This window comes from Phocoena phocoena, chromosome 3, assembly GCF_963924675.1.
Source record: "Phocoena phocoena chromosome 3, mPhoPho1.1, whole genome shotgun sequence".
Taxonomy (NCBI): Eukaryota; Metazoa; Chordata; class Mammalia; order Artiodactyla; family Phocoenidae; genus Phocoena; species Phocoena phocoena.
Genome location: NC_089221.1, coordinates 148,334,557 through 148,357,211, shown reverse-complemented (window position 1 = coordinate 148,357,211; position 22,655 = coordinate 148,334,557). Strand labels below are relative to the sequence as shown.

Here is a 22,655-nt window from a genome sequence, read left to right as displayed (position 1 = left end):
CCGCGAACACCCCAGCCCCCTTCCGCCTTAGGACTTTGAGTCAGAACGGGTTTTTAGAAACAGGACCACGAGAGAGTGGCTAGTAGAAATGAAGAATTTCCTACTTGGTGGATGATTTGGTGGAAGAAGTAAAATATGGCAATTTGAGCGTTAGGGAAATCAAACTGGGCTCCGGAGAGTTGGGAGGGGGAAGTCTTTGCCTCAGCAAACGGACATGCTCAGGTTTTCCTCCTGTGGAAACCTTGACAGTTTCTTTGTATCTCTCCTAACACAGTAACAACTTCTACCCCAGGGTTGAGAGGAAAGGTGAAAGACTCTACTTAACACAGCAAAATGTTTTCCTAGCCAGATTTTCTCCAGTGTGAAAATGTTTATTGAGTCAGTGATTCCACTGGGTAGGGTCGGTGACATCAGAGCCACTTCCCCCATTTAATGCTATAAATAATAAATGGTGACACTGAAAGTCTGTTGGATAGCTGCATGGTTTCTGTGGATGATGGTATCTGGGGAGTTGAGATGCATGTTTTAAAAATGGAAGTACAGTAGCATAAATACAGAGGCAGCTTAATATTTGCTGTCCTTTGCATAATTCACTAGACTTCTCCAGCAGTTTTGAAAACTAGAGGGAAAAAAAGCTCTGGTAGTTTCTGATGTGTGTGTGTGTGTGTGTGTGTGTGTGTGTGTGTGTGTGTGTATGTGCACGTATGGCTGCTTTCTAAGGGATACTGATACTTATGAGTTTTTGATGTTCATTTATTAAGTAATTTTTCCTTTCAGTACAATTTATCAAACTTTTGAGGTCAAGCCTTTGATATTCTTCAAATTTTGTATGGGGTTATTTTGGTAAAATATCTTAATTGGAGTTACATACATAGTACATATTCTTATGTGTGTATAATACATGTACTTACAACAGGAGGAGTACTGCATAGCAAAAAATTGTAACTTGGTACCTCTTTGAAATTGGCTGTTCAGTGCTCCTTCCATTTCCATTCATTTAAAAAATAACTAGGGACTTCCCTGGTGGTCCAGTGGTTAGGACTCAGTGCTTTCACTGCCGAGGGCCCTGGTTTGATCCCTGGTCAGGGAACTAAGATCCCACAAACTGCACCGTGTGGCCTAAATAAATAAATAGTATTTGTTTGCAAAAGAATTAGAGTAAGTACAGTGTAATCCATTTAATGTCTTTGAGTGGATGTAGAAAAAAATTTCTGGCCTAAATATACTAGCATCCAGTGCTCATAAGTTTTGATTTTACATGATTGTACTTGTCTGTGACCTGAAAAGATATTTCAGCCTTTTCAAGGACGTTATAAACTGGGATTCTTAGAAAATTTAACAAAGTAGTTCTCTAGATCAATTTTACAATGGCTTTTTATAAACGGATTTTTATATTCCCTCAAAGGGCTACCAGTTAAGCAGTTAAGACTCTTAGGCAACTCTTTTCCTAAACATATATGTATTTATTTTAGTGTAGTTGATAGCACAGGTACTTAACAACTGATTTACTAAATCCAGGATCAGATGTAGGAATGATAATGCCTTGAAATCTAATTGAATGTGGCTTTTCTGTATTCACTGCGTTTTAATTAGAGTTTGCAGAACTAGGTTAAAAACATTTACATTTCAAAATAACATGATGAAAGGAGGGGGAGGGGTTAAACTGATGGTATTTTGAAAGCCTAAAGCATGAAATATTTTTAGAATTTTATGAGTCAGCTTCAGTACTCAAATATTTGTGATTGTGCTGCCTGTACCAGTTCGGTACTTAATGGTTAACAGGATAACTTTCATTTGATATTCCAGAGCTTGCTGTTTCAAAGAAAGGAAACAGTTCTTGGGTTTCACCAATTTCTTAATCTTCATTCCTCTACTTTCTTTGATTTTGATTCTTTCTTTTTTTCTTGCAGTTTTTTAGTTTACTAGGAAGTAAAACTGGTGATAGCAGAATAATTAAATCTTCAAAATATAACCCCCATTGTGACTCCTACCCCTGCCTGTGGCCAGGTCCACAAAAAGTGCTTCTGCAGCTGACCTACCTCGTAGGATTCAGTCTTTAATATAGGCTATAAACTCTTCATCGAGCCAACTGAATTTACGATTGCTGATAGTGAATAATTTAACCACTAAATGGCTTTCATGGCTTGATGTGGGCCCAGTACTGTTCCTAGTTTGTGGGACTGTTTTTCAAACTTCTGACTTTGGTAAAATTAGCTTTATTATTAATGAGGTAGAAAAGTAGTAATCCATTTGGAAATATACAAAAGTTCACCAGACTTTGTCTAGTGTGGTGGACTTCACCAGAAAGAATGAAACCTGTGCATTGTGTATCACATGATATTTAACACTTGAGTTAGAAGTAGTATGAGTTTATGTTCAGGCACTTATTACTAGAAAGCACTCACATAGCTGCTAATTGGAAAAAGATGGTTAGTCTTTCCTATTAGAAGATAGCAGAAGTTAATGTTAAAAGTTTGGGAAAGATAATCCTGCTTCCTCTGTGGGTGTGAGCGTACCCCTTCCCCCCTTTACACAAGTAATGGGTAGTTTATACTCTGTTGTTAGCCTCTGAATGGTTCGCCTCTTTGCTAAGTGACCTTAAGTGAGTCATTCCCCTCTGTGTTATCTCTAAATGGCTATATTACTTGTCGAATGTAGTGATACAGGTAAAATATATTGGATCTTATTAAGAAGCTGTAATATCAAATCTATTTTTAGAGCTATTGAAGTACAAACAGGCCACAAGGCCAAGGAGATGAAAGAAACTAAGTGACGTTATTAGAAATATTTATCTTTTTATCTTTTTGTGTCCCCCCACCCGCCTTGTCATTGGCTTTCTGAGTGGAATAAGTGGGATTGTTTAGTGACTCCTTTAAGAAATTGGGTCTTACTTTGTCACCGTCACTTACCCTCATCTGCCACTAGCCATGTGTTGATTTACCAAATGCAGATAAAGTAGACAGAAGTTTAAGTAGGGTCCAAATGAAATAAATCACGTGCATATGCATAGACCTCACTGACCTGCCTCAAGAGGCTGTGGCTCAAATATTATCAATTTTTACTCCTGATTTTGGAGTAGGTTAGATGTCCTTTCAGATTTGACAAGGATAAACATAATCCTGCTCACAAGTCTTGCCACTCTTTGGCCCCTGACTGCTGTCCCCTGAAAACTGCGAGTTCTGTATAGCACAGAAGAATCGCTAACCCATTACATAGGTTTACAGGACAGCACATGTATTTCTCTGAGTAGTACTCTTTGGTTCTATGAATTCTAGAAACAAACTTTTCTGTGCTGTGAGGTACCTGGGATCTTGGCTTCCATCTGGTGATATTTACAGTTTAACGGAAAGAAAGCATTTCAAGTCCTAGTAATTCAAATTCCAGCCTCTCTCCAGCTTTTTCTTCTCACATTCCTCACTTATTCTATATTCCAGCCAAAGCGTGGGGATCTGTGGTTCTTCAGATTCTGCTCACTGTTTCCTTTGTCAGCACTGATATGAACTGACCTAAACCCATGTATTTAAGGCTACGGATGTTTATGGGAAGGACCTAATAGTTGGTGCTCTGGCCAAATTGCTTTAGGTCAGATCTCAACAATCCTCTCTTCCACCTATGCTGATAAAGTACTATCCCCTCAGAACACAGTTTAGATGCCTTCTCTTTTTGATGTCAGTTTATATTATGGTGGCAGATACCATTTTGGTTTTTTATCTGTAGCACTGCCTATATGATAATCGTCGTTAAATGAATGAGTTCTGACACTTTATCTTGTGGCAGTGAACATCTTCTGGGCTTGTATTATAGTTTCCTGTTTGTGTCCCCTATTAAATGATAAACTCCTCACAGTGCCTCTTGTAGTAGGTGTTCAGTAAATGTTGAGTTGAACTTTCCTGTTGATTGCATGTATTATTGCTGTCTGCCTGTATCTTAGCCATCTTCTTTTCTGGAAATTCTCACCTATATCACTAGTTCTTATGATAATTTGTTCCTAACTCTTATGGGACTTATCAGACCTTCCTGTGTATCATAAAAGTTTGATCATGCCTAAGCTTCTCTTCCAGAGGCTGTATCTGATTGTCCTTTGAATCCTTCACTACACTTCACACTTGGGTGTGCAGTAGGTATTGATTTAAATTAACGTCAGTTTTTTTTCCATGCTGTGAAAACTTTTTAAGATTTCCTTTTGGTGCTTCCCTGGTGGCGCAGTGGTTGAGAGTCCGCCTGCCGATGCAGGGGACACGGGTTCGTGCCCCGGTCCGGGAGGATCCCACATGCCGCAGAGCGGCTGGGACCGTGAGCTGTGGCCGCTGAGCGTGCGCGTCCGGAGCCTGTGCTCTGCGACGGGAGAGGCCGCAACAGTGAGAGGCCCGCGTACCGCAAAAAAAAAAAAAAAAAAAAAAAAAAAGATTTCCTTTTGATAATCTTAAGACAAAGGTGGAGATGGATAGACGAGAAAGACTGCTAAGGGGAAAAGGAAGGTGGGATGTGGTACACAGACATTCATAGACATTTTAACCATTATTTACAGACTTTTATACACATACAGATTGATTTATATACATCCTAGAGAGTGGTTGATAGAAGGACTGAGAAAACCAAACTCCTTTTATATCTGTTGATGTGAACTTGCCAAACAGTCGATAAGTTCTAAGGATCCTGTGACCTTAGAGAAGCGTGATTTAGCATAAAGGGCGTGGACTCTAGAGTGAAACACCTGAGTTTGTATCTTAGCTGTCACTTGCTGGCTGTGTGACCTTAAGAACGTTAACGTTTAAACTCTGGTATGATTTCATTATGTATAAAAATAAGAAAATGTAGGTATTGCTGCTGGGAGGATTATGAGAGATGCATGTGAAAGGACCTTGCAAAGACTTGTCTCTCAGCAACTACCTGCCAAGCTAACTCTCCCCACAAGTACAGGGACCATATATTGTAAAGCAAAATCAAGACAGATGATGTGAGGAAGGTTTTAAATTTTCCCCCCTGATTTGTGTGTGTATTTAATTGTGAAGCTTTACAGAGGCCTAAAATTCAGTTGCTTTTAGCCATATATTTAACGAGGCATCTTTGGAGGAGATGATGAAATCATACAGAATAAGTACTGTCTTGGAAATCTGGGAAGTACTGTTACAATTACTAAGAACTACCAATTAGCCATAATTAGACTTGTACTCTACCTGTGGAGAGAACCCACTTAACCCTGTTTTAGGTATCCTGGTAGAAAGAGACTGGTAATTGTTCATATTAACATTGAGCACTGTGATTTATGTTTGATCAATTTAGTTTCACCAAGGAAATTAGGATTTTCAAATTCTTATTCTTGTTTTAGCAAAGCTGGTGATTTTGACCTTTAACAGAATAAGTGGTGACTATCCTACAAGATTTCCTCCTGAGTTGTATTGTTGTTCATTGAATTAGTTGAGAAAAGGGGAAAAACCTGTTGGTCAAGAAAGTGCTTGTTACCCTCAGTTCAGTTTCTGCTGATCACAATTGCCTCACAGGAAGCTTGTCTTTGTAGGCAAATGAGAGACCAGCCAGGAAGACCTGACAGTCCAGTAGGGTATCTCTAACCTGGATCTTATTATTGTTTTAACAAAATTCAAAGATTGCAGAGTTCAGTGATGTCAGCAGGAAACATTATTTAAGAAATTCCCTCTCAGGGTTAGTCAACAATGAAGACCTTCACAGAATGGAAAGCAGTGAAGTAGAAACAGTGAGACATTAACATGTAAATTGAAAAAGATGACCGAGTAGAGAGATGGGCAAATACCAAAGTACAATGAATATAGGAAACCATTCTCTAATAGCAAACCTCTGATCCACAGAAGAAAAAGAAAAATGAGAGCTCTGCTGTTAAGAAAAAGGAACCTGAGTATTTTTTTTTTTTTTGAGAGTTAAATTCAGAACACTTAACCAGTTTTGGGAACTAATAATAAAATATGTTTTGGTTCTGTGAAATGATTGCTTAGGAGACTCAGAGAGAAAGGGGCAGGGGACAGGAAGCAGTCAGTCCTTACGTTCCTGGTCTGGCATCTATTAATCTTTGTTTCTCTAGCATAAGGCCTGCCACCAATTAGGCATTCAGTAAATGTTTATTTGAAGGGAAGGGGGGAAAATTAACTCACTAATACAAGAAAAAGCCCTGACAACGCAAGAGGTTCAGAAGTGAGTCCGTTAGTCAAATTGTTGTGGCTGTGTTTTGCTATAATTGTTCGGCATTTTGGTTATAGCAGTGAGTTATACTTTGAAAAGCAGAGTGTATTGCTCTAGCAGTTAACTGCTAGCCCACTAGCAACTTTTGTCAAAATTGGGTTTTTAGTTTATTCTTAGGCTCTAGAGTAATGAGAAGAGCTTGAGCAATTATTCTTTGCTTGTGATTTTACTCAAATAATGCCTTTAAGTTGAGGGTATTAAGATATTTCCACCCGTTTGTTATGAAGAGGTTAATCTTAGACTTGTACTTCAGTCAGTCACCTCAGTTGCTTTGCCTGTAACATGAAAAATCAGAACATCTTTAGTCTTTGCCTGTGGACTATTTATTGATCTTGGAATTTAAAAATTCCTTGGTTTCAACTGGGTTTGGGATTCTTTGTCACAGACACATCTTTGCTGCTAAACACAGAGTCTACTTGGGCAACGTTATAATGTGTTTTGTTATAAAATTAATATTGTGGGCCTTAGAATTGCATGGCCTTTTGTTACTGAAATGCTTTTAAGTGGCTAGATCAGGGGAGTCAGCCCTTTCAGGATGGCTCAACAAGTTCAGTTGTATTTTAGTTCAGCTAGGCTGAAATACTTAACTCTTCGGTACTTTTGTAGTTCTCCCTTCTGACGTCAGTTAGCTTAAAGCTTGGTTTCTAATGCCCCAGGAATCATGGTCTTTCTGATCCATGGACTGTGGACTTGGGACGCCACAGTATTCTGTGAAAAGGGCATGGGCTCTACCACCTAGTAGATATGGGACTGTGGACAAGTTATTTCTTCTCATATTTTTTGAGAATTAAATATGAGTAATGAATGTAAAAGGCCTGGCCCATTAGTAACCCTTCAATAAAGGTAGGTATTATAATTACTGCCGGAACATTTTGGCAGTAGTGTGACAGTTGAGGAAGTAGCAAATTTATGTGCAGGCAGCTTCACAGTCTTTGGATTTTTAAGTTTTTATCTATGTCATCCTGTTGAATGTCTTTTTCTCTCTCCCTTGTAGTTTGTTTAGAGTTTACAGTCTAATGGAAGAGTTGGTATGGTAATAAAAGAATGTTGATATAATGTGGAGTGGGCTTATGTATTTAAAGGTGTTATCTAGTAAATTGTTTATTAGTGTTTATTATTTTCCCTAATTTACCCAGTGACTGGCCATTGTGGGGGATTGGCCTTTATTGAGTCAGAAGTTTACTCTTAAAGTTATGTCACATGTCTTTAAATGTCCTGTATTTCAGCTGAGGGTGGAAGATTTGAGAGATGTGAAGATTTGATTTCTTATATATGGCAAACCAAAAGATTTCTTGTTAGGTGCTTAAATACATATTTTGATTGGGAGACATTTGAGCCCTCCTATATTAACTTTGGCTGACAAAGTTTCTGTAATAGTAGAGGAGCTGTCTTAGAAAATGGATAAAATTCATTGTAGCTGAATGATCTGGGACAATTTATGTGCATAATAGAAGAAATTTTTATCATGCATTTGGAAATTGCATGATATTTATCATGAACAAATAATAGTATTAGAGATGTTTCCTTCTTTGTTATGTAGAATTTCTTATCCTTCTCTCAACACAGAGATGAGCAGTGCTACTACAGACCTTTTATACCAAATAGATGACTCAAGGGTTGTAACTCTTTCTGTGCTTCAGATCCACCACTCCATTGACCCTTCCATTTCTTGGTGGCTGTCCTTTGCCGCTGGTGCCATGGTGGGTGTATGGATTGCTTTCTGTCTTTCAACAGTTACCGAAGTGCATGTTTGGGATTTTGTTGAAGAAAGCTGGATACAGTAAGCGGAAAGAATCTTGGAAGCTGCTTGACTGCTGTCTTTTCTCAGACTAGTCTGAAAGGGAATACCCCCATTCATTCTGGATTGGTGGATCTGAAGTACAAAATATTGTCCAGGTAAGCAATTACCCTGTATTGTTTTGTTATGTAGAACTCAGCTCACTGAGAGAAACTTAAAATTTCTTTACTTTTTTCCATTATAATAGAGAAAGAAGAAATGTTAGACATTTATTCATAGTGTTCATGTTTGGGTGTGGTTTAGTGAAGGTATTTGCTAGTAAAAACTTTGTTTCAGTGTAAGAAATGCAGTTATTTTTATTAAATAGGCCCAAAAGTTTTGTAGTCATAGCCTAACAGGCAATACAGTACAGTAAACAAGGGACATTTGTTTGAGGAATAGGTTATAAACTATGGAAAGCAAATGACAATTTTGTGGCATTATCTCATGATTTGTAGTTATTACCTGGTCAGAATAATTTTTGTATTTACCATGTAAAGTAGTGGTCTTTTATTCTTAGGACTCCTGGAGGGTCTTCTCAGGACGATGTACTTACTGTAGCTGCTGTTTACTGGGCATCTACTAAGTGCCAGGCACTATTGTAAGCTCTTTGCATATATTTCTTATTTAGTTGGCACCTGCTTTACGTGTATATTACAGATTGTAAAATGAAGCTCATGAGCATTAAGTACAATTTGCCCAGGGTCATACAGCTAGTACATGGCAAGGCCAAGCTTAAGCTTGAGCCTGTGTGCCTCCAGAGCTCTGGCTCTTTCCATCTGACTACATTTGCTGAAGTTTGTACTTCAACTTCAGGATTTTCATATTGTCTATATACTGTTAGAATAAGATGCGGTTTTCTACAGTGGGTTTTCACTTGGAGAACACATGATGGATCGTTGTTTGGCATGGTATCTTAATTGTATCTGGTGTTCTCCCTTCTTAATGAAAAGATTAGAAGATCTTTAGTCAGTCACCAAGTGAACCTAAAGGTAACTTAGGAAGTATAAGAGAGGCTATACATTTGCATGTCAAAATGTGTTTTATACAGGGAAGTATCATTTGGTCTAGTGAACTCAAACCTGTATCTTCTCAGTTCCTCCTTACTTTTTATTGGTTATTTAAATAGCTCAGTAGCTTATTATGTAGACTTCTTTTTTTTTTTAACAGTGACATTCTTAGCATGTTTTTTTAAAAATATTTATTTATTTATTTATTTGGCTGCGCTGGGTCTTAGTTGCGGCACGCGTGATCTTCATTGCAGTATGCAGGCTCTTTAGTTGCGGCATGTGGGCTCTTCTAGTTGCGGCATGTGGGCTCTTCTAGTTGCAGCATGTGGGATCTAGTTCCCTGACCAGGGATGGAACTTGGGCCCTCTGCTTGGGAGCATGGAGTCTTAACCACTGGACCACCAGGGAAGTCCCTATGTAGACTTCTTTTGGTCTGTGGTTTATCAGCCTTACAAGTAAGACATTGTCAGGCAACTCATGACTTTTTCTGGTATTTAATCACTCCAGATTACCCATTTCCTTTACCTTTCAAAAAAAAAAAAACAACCTTTTTATCATAGGCTGACACTCTGGCTTTGTGATCCATGTTTTACTTTTTATATTTGTTAGTATTTCTTCTAGTTGAGCATTTTTCACGCTTGTCACGTGAAGAGCTCTCAGGGTGGTGGTAGTAGGAAAAGTAGTAGTAGTTTACACTTAATGGACAGTTACTCTGTATTGAGCACAATTCTGAACACTCTACATGTATAAACTCATTTTCATAGTGACCCAATGATGTAGGTACCCTTATTTCCACTTTAGTTATGAGGAAACTGAAGGATAGAGTAGTTAAGGAACATGTTCAAGGTCACACATCTAGTAAGAGACATAGATGAGACATGAATCTAAGCAGTTTAGTTTCAGAGAATGTGCTTCTAATGTCTGTGCCTCAAGTTTAAAATACCATCCAGTGATAAAAAGAGGGGCAGAAATCCTGAAGACTAAAACTGTATTCTGATTTCAAAAAATCATTGCAAAGGGAAAGGAAACAATGGTTGCTGAGTATCTATTTCGTACCTTCTGTAGAAAATAGTCTAGATCTCAGATTCTGTGTTAGCCATCCAAGACTATCTCAGCCTGTTTCCCGGGAGGACTCACAGTAGGTTTAGTTTAAGGTTGTCTTCCAGAACAGTGCCGTCCAGTTAGAACTTTCTGGATAATGGAAATGTTTATTATCTGTGCTGTTCAATATGGTAGCCACTAGCCACTTGTGGCTATTTTGAAATGTGGCTCTATTAACTGAAGAACTGAATTTTAAATTTTAATTAATTTTAATAGCCACAAATACAGTTATAGAATTTACCTTCATCCTAGGTCTAGTCTTGGATTTAACACCCTTAGAAATCTGATCTTGTCAGCATGCTGAAAGCCAGCACCTTATCCCACGGTTAGACTTAAAGTCATTAACCAGCTGTGCAAGACTGATGTGTAAAGCCAGAATTCCAGTTTATTAATTTATAATGATATGTGCTTGTTGGCATGATGAATATAAACTTTTCTGATAGGTAGACTTCCTTACTAGATCCTACTTAACATGCCAGTTTAAGTTTTTCAAATGAGAAGAGATATTTAGAGGAAACTGAAGACTCAAGCCAAATGACCGAAATATTCTTGTCCAGTGGGTAGACTTTACCTACCAGGTCAGATCATAGTCACGTGGTTTTGTTAGCATGGACTTGACCAGGGAAGTGACATTTGCTGGCCTGGGACTGAGACAACCTCATTCAGCTTTTACTTTAGGGATGGATGGTTTTCCTGTCTTCCTTCAGCTTCTCTGCTTGTTTTTACTTCCCAAATCCTTTTCTGATTACGGCATTCATTTTAAGCATGTTAATATTTATATTCAGCTTGAACGCACTCTTGTTTTTTAGGTCTGGGAAACTCCTTGTTTTCCTTAAGACACCTTTATCACTGTTAGGATCCATTTTGTGTTCATTTTTGACTCTCTTTAAGAAGGCAGTTGAATTTTCGTTGCTTCCCTAAGGCCTCTTTCTACTGAAACACACTTAATAGCTTATTTAATTTGGTCATATAGTGTGGGGTAGAATAGGAATATACTCATAAAAAATATGCCTGGTAGTACATTCTCTTTGCATTATGTCATGTTATTAAATGAGCTTGTGTTCGGGACTTGTTCTTGATCCTTCTGTTCTTAAAATAGAAAGAGTGATGTAACCAAATTTGCATTTTAAGAAGTTAACTTTTCAGGTGTCTGTAAGATGGATTGAAGAGACTCAAGGCAGGGAGACCAGTTCGTTCAAGTGTGCAATGATGAAGGCAAACCCAAAGCATTGACAGTGGGCATGGTGGAGATGGGGTGGGCTTAAAAGAGATGTAGGTGGCAGGACCTACCAAACTTGGGGATTGGTTATAGGAGAAAGAGATGGATGGAATATAGTATAGTTTTAGATTTTTGCCTTGGGCGCCAGAATGGTTGTTTGTTCTCTCTTCCAAGATAGGGAATACTAGAACAGACTCGGGGGAGTGGAGGGAGGAGAAAGAATGAGTTCAGTTTGTAGTGAATTTGAGTAGCCTATGGGTGAATCCTCTAAAAGGAGAAGTATCTAGTAGGAATACTGATCTGGCGCTCACCAGAGAGAGCAGGGATGGAAAGATTTGGGAGTTTTTATTTAGCTTCAGTGATAGCTAACTTTACTTATTGGAGTTAGAAGATAACTCAGAGTAAAGATTGAAGAATCTATATATCTGTATGGAAATGCTAATATAAAGGAATGGGCTACAGCTCAGATTATGAGATCATATGTGATGTCGCTCAAGAGGTGTTACTACTCTGTCCTTCTCACATTGAGCTGGGGATTGTTACAGCCTGTTCCCAATCAGCAAATTAGTCCATTATATTTGGATTGTGATATTTTTTTCCACTGTAGTGATTTGTTTAATTAATAGAGGTACTGTTTTTGAAATGTATTTTAGAAAGCACCATGTTGTCACTACACATCTTTCATACATTTATCAAATTCATTTCTTTACATCTGGTGACAAAAGCAAGGGAAAACTAACCTAAACAGTGAACATTCTGGACCAAACGTGAAATAGGGAATGGAAATTTGGTCTTCTCTCAGCCTGTCTCAATTCCTGAATGCTTCTCATCTAGCTGTGATGAGTGTGATTATGCTATTTTAAAGAAACATTTTTAACATCACAACATGAGGCCGAAGTACAAGCCAGCTGTTTAATCTACTAGTCAGTTGAAGAAACAGCAAACTGTTCAAGTGCTGGTATGAAAATTAGCTGTGTAGGAATTATTGAGATGGTGTGTTGGTCCAGTGTGGCATATATTTAAGAGATTTTTAAGGCAGATTTTTACTATATGCTGTTTTCACCTTATGTACTGACTTCAGACCCTTATTCCCAGGTGTGCTATATAACTCCACTGTAATTAGGTTTTAGTAATGAAAGCATGGAGATGTGAAGACTTCATTACAGCTAAAGTCAATCAATACTTAACAAAAAACTTTTTTGAATACATTATATATGTCTATGGTACAAAATTCATAACGTGCAAAAAGGAGTACACAGTAAGGAAAAAAAAGTCTCACTTCTCTTTAGCTCCAGCTACTCAACCACATTCTTGTATAGCTTTCATATATGTGTGTGTGTGCTGTACACATTATTCTGCACCTTGATTTTTTTTTATGTAAAATATGACATGGTCATCTTTCATATCAGTTTCCAAAGAACTCTCATGTTTTTTGAAGAGATAATTTAAAAGATGCATGCTGATTTATTATATGTGCCATAATTTGTGAAACCAGTCTGGGCTGTTACAGATAGAGGCTATTTCCAGTCTTTTGCTGTTATACATAATGCTGTAAAAAATAACTTGACGTGTATGTCATTTCACATGTGGAGGAGTATATCTTCAGGACAGATTCCTGGGAGTGTCACTGGATAGGTGCTTTAAAAAATCTGATAGACATTGCCACGTTGTCCTCCAGTCACATGGCAACAATTTACACTCTCGCAGGCTTTGTTTGAGAGTACTCTTATTTCCTGACACTCTCAAGGTTTTACATTGGTTTTAAGCTGGTTGCTTTTAAAGTTGTTCTCTCTTTTCCCCCGTAACTTTTTTTTATGAAGAATTTCATATATATAAAAGTTGGGGAAAAAAGCAGTACAACAAACACCTGTATACTCTCTCCACCTAGACTCAACAGTTGTTAACATTTTGCTGTATTTGGATCATTTCTCTGCTCCCCCCCTTGGTCGTCCCTTCGTCCATTCCCTCCCTTCTTCCTCTGTCCCTCTCCTCCCCTTTCTGTCCTTCTCTCCCCAAATAAGTACCCTTTTTTGTTGTTAAACAATTTGGAAGTAAGTTGCAAACATGATACCCCATCCTCTAAACATTTCAGCATGTATCTCTTAAGATAGTCTCTCTCTAAAAGCAAGCGTACATACACACACACACCATGTATATAGTATACATCTCCTTATTGACCAAATATTAAATATAGTCATATGTATTTTATACATATATAAAGCCACAACAGTATTTTTATATCTAAGAAAATGAAAGTAATTCCATAATATAATAACAAATATTCAGTTCAATATTAAAAAAAACACCCCCTCTTTAAAAAAAAAAACCAAGTTCCAAATAAAACACACCTTTTGTATTTGGTTGTAGATGTCTTTTAAATTTCTTTTTGTTTTAACTGTCCCTCTGCCCTTTTCCCTCTCCTGGAATTGATTTTTTTTTTTTAAGAGTCCAGCTCAGTTAGTTGTCCTGTAGGGTGTGCAGCATTCTTCACTTGTATGAATATTTCTTCATGGTGTTACTTAACTCGTTTCTCTAGCTCCTATACTTGCTGTAAACTGGAAATTATGTGAGAGGCTTGATTGCAGCCCATTTAATAAGAATGACAAGAATGCTTCATCATAGGTGAAGTGTACTTTGCATTGAGTCATGTCGGGAGGCACTTAATGACAGGTTATCCCATTATGAGCTATGCTAATTTTGATCCCTTGACTAAGGTGGCAGCAGCCAGATCTCTCCATTAAGGTACAGTTTTATCCCCTATTATTACAAAGGACTATGGGATAATATTTTGGCACCTTGTAAATATCCTGTTCCATGACAGCCTTTCACCCAGTGGTTTTAGCATCCTGAGCCTGAAACCAGTTATTGCAATGTAAGTTACAGAATTGTGGTTTTCTGTCATTTCGTCTATATTTGTTAGCTAGCATTCACAGAGGCCATCTCATTTCTCCTCCTTCCTTTTGTGTATCACTGTACCCTCATGGATTTTATTTATTCACTGTGTTAACAGTCAATTACAATCTTTATTGATGTTCAGATTTGGCTAATGAGAGCCCCTTCAAGATAGCTCCTGCTTCCTTTGTAACATGAGCCCATCAGTTTTGGTGTGTTTCTTGGTTTTCTACTTTTCCCTGCATATCAGGAATCAACCATTTCTCCAAGAAGCTCTGGTTCCTTTTAGTGGGGAATGGTGTTCAGAAACAGAATCAATACTGTTGGGTTGTTGTTGCTTCTAGACCTTTTCAGTGGCCAGACCTAAGACGTATATTTAAAATGAACCATGTGTTCATGTTAGTTCTGATTCAAACTTAATATTACAGGGATATTTTTCTGAACCTTGTTAGCCTTTTGATTTTCAAAATCTAAGGGATCATACTGTATAATGGCCGTCTATTTGAGGTACTAATTGTTATGCAAATAGGCAGATAAATAGCTGTATTCATTTATTATTAAGCATGTAATCGAACAGGTACTGTTTGGTAATGTGGGGAATACAGAACAGAATCAGATGTGTACCTTGCTTCCAGAATCTTACAGTCTTTTACGTAAAAAAGTATAGTTTAATGTGAGAACTGCTAAGGATCATGAGAGGTGGACATACGTTGTGTGGGAGCTAGAAAAGAAAGGAAATCTCATAAAGGAAATTTTTAAAAAGTTACCCTTTGGGGCTTGAGCAAAAATTAGACATGGATGTGGATGTGTTGGGGCAGAGGAGGGAGGGATATCATAGCAAAGGTAACCAAATGAACAGTAGCTGGGAGGCAGTGGTGTGTGTTGTCTGTTGGGAGTAAGTAGTTCTGTGGATTGTTGGAGTGTAGTTTGTGTGAAGGGATTGAGGTAGATAAATTTGTAAAGAGATTATAACCAAATCTTGGGTCATCCTTTAGGTCATAAGTTACAGACAAGTAGCCTGTAGATAGAGATCCATGGATGTATTTTATTTGATCTGCATAGATTTTTAAAAATTAGACATTTCGTATCAAAACAGTCTGGTTTTGCCTGAAAACTGGAGCTGAGTAGTGGCTGCCTTTTTGAGTCAAGTCTTGTACTTTCCTGGTCACCTTAGCTCCTGTAAGGCCTTCTTTACTTTTGAGCTTGTCATCCCTGCAGGAGAGGAAGGGTGAGGGTAGTGGGTGTGGTTTGAGATGAGAGATGACCTGAAAGTTTGAGCAAAATCTGTGCTTTAGAAAGATCACTCTGGCAGTCAGTTTGGAGGATGCAGTGGAGCAGGGAGACCAATTAATAGACTGTTGTAATGTTCCAGGGAAGAAATCACAAGATAGTAACAGATGGTGTGGAAGAGGAGGAGATGAGACATTTTAAATGTAGAATGGGTAGATTGTATTGATAGATATGAGTATGTATGTGCATGTATTGAAGAGAATGTAAATCAGACTCTCTTAAAACACGAAGTCCTGTCTCTAAAAAGCTTTGCATTCATAAATCAGTTATGAATTAACTGATTGTGAATGAATTAATTATAGTTTCTGGAACTTAACCACATATTTTTTAATCTGTTGGTTAATTTTGGAAGACAGCAGTAATAGTTTCATGCGTTGCCACTGTGTTTAGTTTTGCAATATGCAAATAACGTGCTTCAACAAAGTCTAACTCTGACATGGCTTTATTTCTGAAAGTTTATAAAGTGAATATTTATATTATGATTTTAAAAGTCACTTTCCTTATAATTGTGGAGCTAAACTTTCAAGCAAAAATATTAACAATGCTAGTACTTATTTTCAGAATGTTGGCTGCTTGTATTTAATTTTCCCCACAATCTCTGCAAGAACTTAATCAAAAGGATAGTGAATCAACAAGGGACTGTACTGTAGACTTGAAATTACACCTTTATTAAAACCATATATACTGGTAATAATAAGTATTTTGGACATCTTCCCTGTCTGGTTAGGGCATGACCTTATCCAGTCCCATTTCCAGTGCCGTTACTCCAGATATTTAGTAGCACCACCAGCTCAGATAATCTGAGGGAGGTGGACATGAAGAACATGTAACTGAGTAGACTGGGAATGAGAGTGACTCACACTGACAGAGGCCACACCTGGATACTGTGTAAAAAGCATCCAGCTTCAAGGGATGAACAAAGATAAATTAAGGGCATTTGCATATATATATATATATTTTTTTTTGCTTTTAACTTACATACAGTATAGAACACAAATATTAAGTGTACAGCTTAATGATTTTTTTTACATGTGTGTATACTACACTGTGTAACTACTACCCAAATCAAGATAGAAAACATGCTAGAGCCACTTGAGGGCTCTTTTGTCTGTGCCTCACCCAGTCAATAGACCCTCCCAAAGGTCTATTCTGGCCTCTTTTATTATAGGTTAGTTATGGCTGTTTTTGGATTTTATATAAATGGAGTTATACAGCATATATATGTACTCTTGTGTTCCCCCTCCCCCATTACTGTATCCGTGAAATTCATCCATTTTGTTGTGTATTTTTCCCTCCGTGCATTATTCCATTGTATATATAGTCCATGATTCATTTATTTTACTGTTGATAAATTAGTTGGTTTGTTTCCAATTTTTGGCTGTTATTATGAATAACACTTCTAAGGTGGGCATAAACACTTGGTTCTCTCAGTTATAAAAACCCCAGAGTGGAATTACTGGGTTAGAGGATAGACATATGTTTAGTTTCAGTAGATTCTGCTAAACTGTTTTCCAAGCACTTATGACAATTTAGACACCTACCTGTAATGTGGAGAGTTCCAGTTATCTCTTGGCTTTGCCAATCCTTTTCATTTTAGCCATTCTGATGAGTGTGTACTGGTATCTATTTTGTAGTTTTGGGGTTTTTTGTTTAATCAGCTTATTGATGTATAGTTTACATGCAATAAAATGTACTCATTTCAAGTATACTGTTTGAGTTTTGAAAACTATATATACTCATGTAACCACTACCACAATCAAGATATAGAACATTTCTACCAAAAAAAAACTTCCCTCATTACCCTTTGGAGTCCCCTCAACAGCATCCTCGGCCTCAGGTAACTTGCTTTCTATTACTGTAGATCAGTTGTGCGTGTTCTAGAATTTCATATAGGTGGGATGGGTACAGCATGCGTATACTGCACGTACTCTTAGTCTGTTTGGCTTATTTTGCCTAACATGTTTTTGAGATTCATTCTTGTATCAGTTGTTTGTGCCTTTTCATTGCTTAGCAGTGTTACATTATACGAGTATACACAGTTTTGCTTATCCATTCGCCAGCTGATGAATATCTGGGTTGTTTCCAGTGTTTGGCTATTACGAATAAAGCTTGCGTGAACATTTGTGTTCAAGTTTTAGTTTGGACATTTCTTTTCTCCTGTGTATACCTAGGAGTGGAATTGCTGGGGTAGAGTGTAGATGTATGTTTAGTTTTTCAAGAAACTGCCAGATCTTTTCACAAAGAGGCTGTACATTCTTAGAGTTCCTCTGACCGTGTATGAGAATTCCAGTTGCTCTACATCCTCATCAGCACTTGACATTGTCATTCAGTTTTAGCCATTCTAATAGTTGTGAAATAGTATCTCATTGTGGTTTTATTTTACATTTCCCTAACGACTAATGATGTTGAGCATTTTTTTCTTGTGCCCATTGACCATTTAGCTATCTTGTTTAGAGAAATGCTTATTCAAATCTTTTGACCCTTCGAAAAAATTGAGTCGTCTTTTTACTTACTGATTTGTGGGAGTTCTTTATTTTAGTCTGGAAACGAGTTCTTTGTCAGACATACATATTGCAGACACCTCCTGTTCTGTGGCTTGCATTTCCAATGTCTTAATATTGTCTTTTGGTGGGCAGAAGGTCTTCGTAGTAATGAAGTCTAATTAATCAATTTTTTCTTACATAGTTACTAGTTTTTGTGTCCTGTTTATGAAATTTTTGCCTACTCTAAGGTCTTAAAGATACTCTGTGCCTTCTTCTAGAAGTGGTATGTTTTTACCATCTCAAAATAATTGTTTTTTATGGTTGAGATAGGGATCAAGATTCATTTTTACTTCCCATGGTTACCTAATTAGCCCAGTACTGTTATTTACACATATGTTAAAAAACTGTTGAGTAAGAAACTTATATTTTCTTTTTACAGAAGTAATTTATATTTATTATAGGAAAATTGCAAATAAAAATTATGTAAAATAAGAAACAAAAAGAATAAAAAGTTCCACTGATAACTGCTGTTAATATTTGGTATACTTCTCTGCCTTCATATACATATTTTTTTCTTTCATATATGTTTCATATTTGTTTTTCACACATAAAATTATTTTTCAAACTGCCTTTAAAACTCAGCAATATTTGTGACATCTTTCTGAACCATCATACATTTCTTTATAACATTTTGAAGGGGTGCCAAATATGCATGAACATGCAAACGGTAAATAGTTAAACCACTCCTTTATTAGACATTTAAGTTATTTCTAATTTATAGCAACTTAAAGGTGGTGCTCTTTCTTGAAGTTTAATCTCTGAACAAATCTGTGAGTATTACCTTGGGGTAAGTTCTAAGAGGTGGAATTGTTGAGTCAAAGAGTGTACACAAAAAATGTGCATGTGTATTTTATATAGCCAAAGGTTTTACCCACTTTCTGTTATTTATATGAACATAACATATCAAACTGACCGTAGTCTATGAAAGTGCTCTTTTCTCCATGTTTATGCCATTTTAAGGTATTAATAATTTTTTAAAATCCCAATTTGGTTAAAGAACTTAAAATTTTATTTTTTTAAATTACTAGTGATATTGGACATATATTTCTTAGGTTTGTGGCTATTTATGTTTCTTTCGTGAAGAAAGGGAAATATGTAGATTAGCTGTCTTCTCTGCTGATTCTAGATCCAGGTGCATTTGGGGAGTAGCAGAAGGAAGTCACCTGGGTGAGGAACTTCTGAGTTTGTTGTGGCTGGGGCAGTGCTGCCCTTTTGTGATTGAAATGACCATTTTTGTTAGAAGCCAGCTGCAGGAGTATCTGCTTTATTCAGCAGACTGTCTGTGGCAAGCTTAAGCCAGGTCACTGCTCTGGCTTGCCCCCCTGGCTGCCGGTGCTCTTTGTGAAGCACGTTAGGATCCGTCTCGACTGGCCTCACTGACAGCTTCAGGGACACTCACTCCTACTGGCCTTTGCTGCTTTGACCTAGGAAGTGAGGTTCTGCTGGGAATTCTTCTACTTTTCAGGTAGACTTTTCTTTGTTTACGTGCAGTGAACCCGTTTCCAGTCCAGTTTTTTCTCTATTATATTTATTTAATAGAAATTCCTTGAAATGTCTTATATTTGTGGAGAGCACCCTAGCCAGGTTTCCAGTGCCATTGTCTTTTTACTTTGATATTCCTTTGATGATTTCAGTTGCACAGTCAGAAACCGCAGCCTTGGCACCTCTGTCTTCCTCCTGAGTCTTGTCTATTTTTGCTCTTTTTCACCTCAGCTTTCCATACTTCAGTCACAGTGATTTTCCCCCACCCCTTCCTCCAGTGCACCAGACTCTGTCTTGACCTAACAAGCATTAACATCTATTATTTGTTATCAGGGAGGCTTCACCCTTAACTCCTTTCTTGCCCATTTAACCTCTGCTTGTCCTTTAGAGCTGAGTTCAAGCATCAGTTCCTCAGGGATCGTGTCTGGGCCCCCATGTACCCCCCTACAGGTTAGATTCTCTTTGTCATATTATTACAGCATTCAGTTCTTTTTCTTCACAGCTGTTAACATAATTGTAATTGATAAACGTATTGCGTAATCCCCCACTAGAGTCAGCTTCTTTATTAAGAAGGTAACCTCCATGGGGACAAGGATCACGTCTGTCATGTCATATTCGGTTCATAGCATATTCCCAGCATCTAGCACAGTGCATGCCATACAATTTGCCCAGTTGATTGAATGAAGGAATAAATTTAGGAGGGCAAATAAGAATTAACCATCTTGTATCAGAAGTTTATATGTACTTTTAAAATGAATACATTCACTCCATTGCTTGGTGTTTTCTGTTTCACTATCATCTCTTAGTTTTAAATGACTTGGTCATGAAAATTAAGCTGTTGGCATCAGTAACTCCTTTCAGAAGATCAAAACGCATCCCTTCTCTCCCTCTCTGCCTCTAAACCAGACATTGACTTCTGATCTGTCCAGATAGTAATACTACAGCTGTCATTTTGAAGGATTTGTCAGCTGCTGTAAACTGCTAACCTTTCCTTTCCTCCCCCCTCCCTTTTTTTTCGTGTGTGTGTGTGTGTGTGTGTGTGTGTGTGTGTGTGTGTGTGTGATTAATAGGATCACTATTACTGGGAGTTGCTTCCTTAGGTCAAGTAAATTTAGTAAATGCTGCACGTAATCTCCTCCTCTTAGAAATTCACTTGGTAATTGTCATTTTAATAATATGTTTCCCAGTATTTCCCAAACTTTCTGACCCCAGAATTCCTCTCCTCCTTTATTTTGGTTCAAAACTGATACAACCCAAGGCTCTTTACTATTTTTGTGTATTTCACCCCAACTTCTTTTATTCACCAAGGGTTCTCTTATCACCCTGCCAAAGTAAGGAGGGAAGGAACTAACACTCGTTAAATGCCAGACTTACATCTACGATTCCTTTTAATCTTCACCATAACCTTGAAAGATAGGCTTATTTTCCACATTTTAGCATGTGAGGAAATGGAGACTGGAGAAGAGAATTATTTTTTTGCTCAAGGTCACATAGTGATTCTTTCCCTCTCTTTCTTTCTCTTGTCCTCCCTCCCTCCCTCCCTCCTTTCCTCCCTCCCTTCCTTCCTTTTTATCTCTACAAAACCTTGTGCTCTTTCCCATCCCTGCCTGGGGTAAGAAAAGAAAAACTCTTCTGATTATTTTAGATTCCGCACCTCTAGGTATCACCTTAGTTTGAGGAGTGTTAGGTGGCAGCTTGGGACTCTTAAAAGTGCCAGAGACTCTGGAGCAGCAGAGTTTCCAGGTTGTAGGTGGGCAGCAGCAGATTGTCAGTATTTGGGGAGATTGAGAAGAACAGGGGAAGCCTTGCCTGCCCCTGCCCACATTGCCTCTGTAAGCCTTCATGCTTCCTTTGCTCCCTCATTCTGTGCTTAACTCATTCTCCCCAGTTCCAGTCTTTTATCCTTTGTTGGAGTTCTGTTGATAGATTGGCTTTTTATCAATAGTGCAGTAGTTAATATTTATTGAGTGCCTGCTTTGGATGTAGCAGGTGCTGTACTCCTTGAAACAGCTGGCTTGCTTAAGGTCACATAGTGTGAATCTAGAATCTTAACCTACCTCTGCCTAAGTGTTTTTTTTTTAGTCTTAACAAATTTTTTCCTAAGGGAAACCTACCCTAAGCAATGAAAATCTGTGAAATCATGGGTTTGATGTGCTAGCTGTATATTTTTTATAATGTATTTAAATTAAATGTATAGCTATTAAACATTAAAAACACCCTTATGGGGCTTCCCTGGTGGCGCAGTGGTTGAGAGTCCGCCTGCCGACGTAGGGGACACGAGTCCGTGCCCTGGTCCGGGAGGATCCCACATGCTGCGGAGCGGCTGGGTCCGTGAGCCATGGCCGCTGAGTCTGCGCGTCCGGAGCCTGAGCCTGTGTCCCGCAACGGGAGAGGCCACAACAGTGAGAGGCCCGCGTATCGCAAAACAAACAAACAAACAAAAAAAAACCACCCTTACGTGTCACCAGAAATCACCTTGAATACTAAACCTTGGGAAACATTGCTGTAGTCTCTACCCTTCTAACTTTATGCATTCATCCATCCATGAATAGTTCAGTAGGTATCTGTGAAAGACGTGCACTTAAAAACAAAAAACTGATAAAAACACACACATATAGAGCACATAGTTCCATTATTATACCTTAAAAATTAACAATAATTCCTTCATATCAAATAGTGTTTATATTTGCTTAATTGTCTCACAAATAATTTTTAAATTAATCGCCCTTACTTTTTAGAACAGTTTTAGATTTGCAAAACAACTGAGCAGGTAGTACAGAGTTGTCATATACACCCTCTTCCCCTGCATAGTGTTCTCCATTATTAACATCTTACATTAGCGTGGTCATGGGCTGCTATTGACGCATTATTATTAACTATAGTCCATAGTGTATTCAGCTGTCTTTAGTTTTTACCTCATGTCTTTATTCTGCTCTAGGATTTCATCCAGGATCCCACCTTACATTCAGTTGTCGTGTGTTCTTAGGCTCCTCTTGGCTGTGTCGTTTTCTCAGACTTTGTTTTTGATGACCTTGACAAGTTTTTTGGAGCACTGGTCAGGTATATTGTATTGCCCTCTGTTGGAATTTCTCTTGTTTTTCTCATAAAGTCTCGTAGTAGTTGGTTTT

General features: G+C 37.9%; 1 protein-coding gene across 1 annotated transcript in view; it reads left to right on the top strand.

Moving 5' to 3' along the window:
- Nucleotides 1-22,655, top strand: part of FBXW11 (F-box and WD repeat domain containing 11) — a 123,597-nt gene that overhangs the window by 1,095 nt on the left and 99,847 nt on the right. The gene's annotated exons all lie outside the window — the stretch shown is intronic.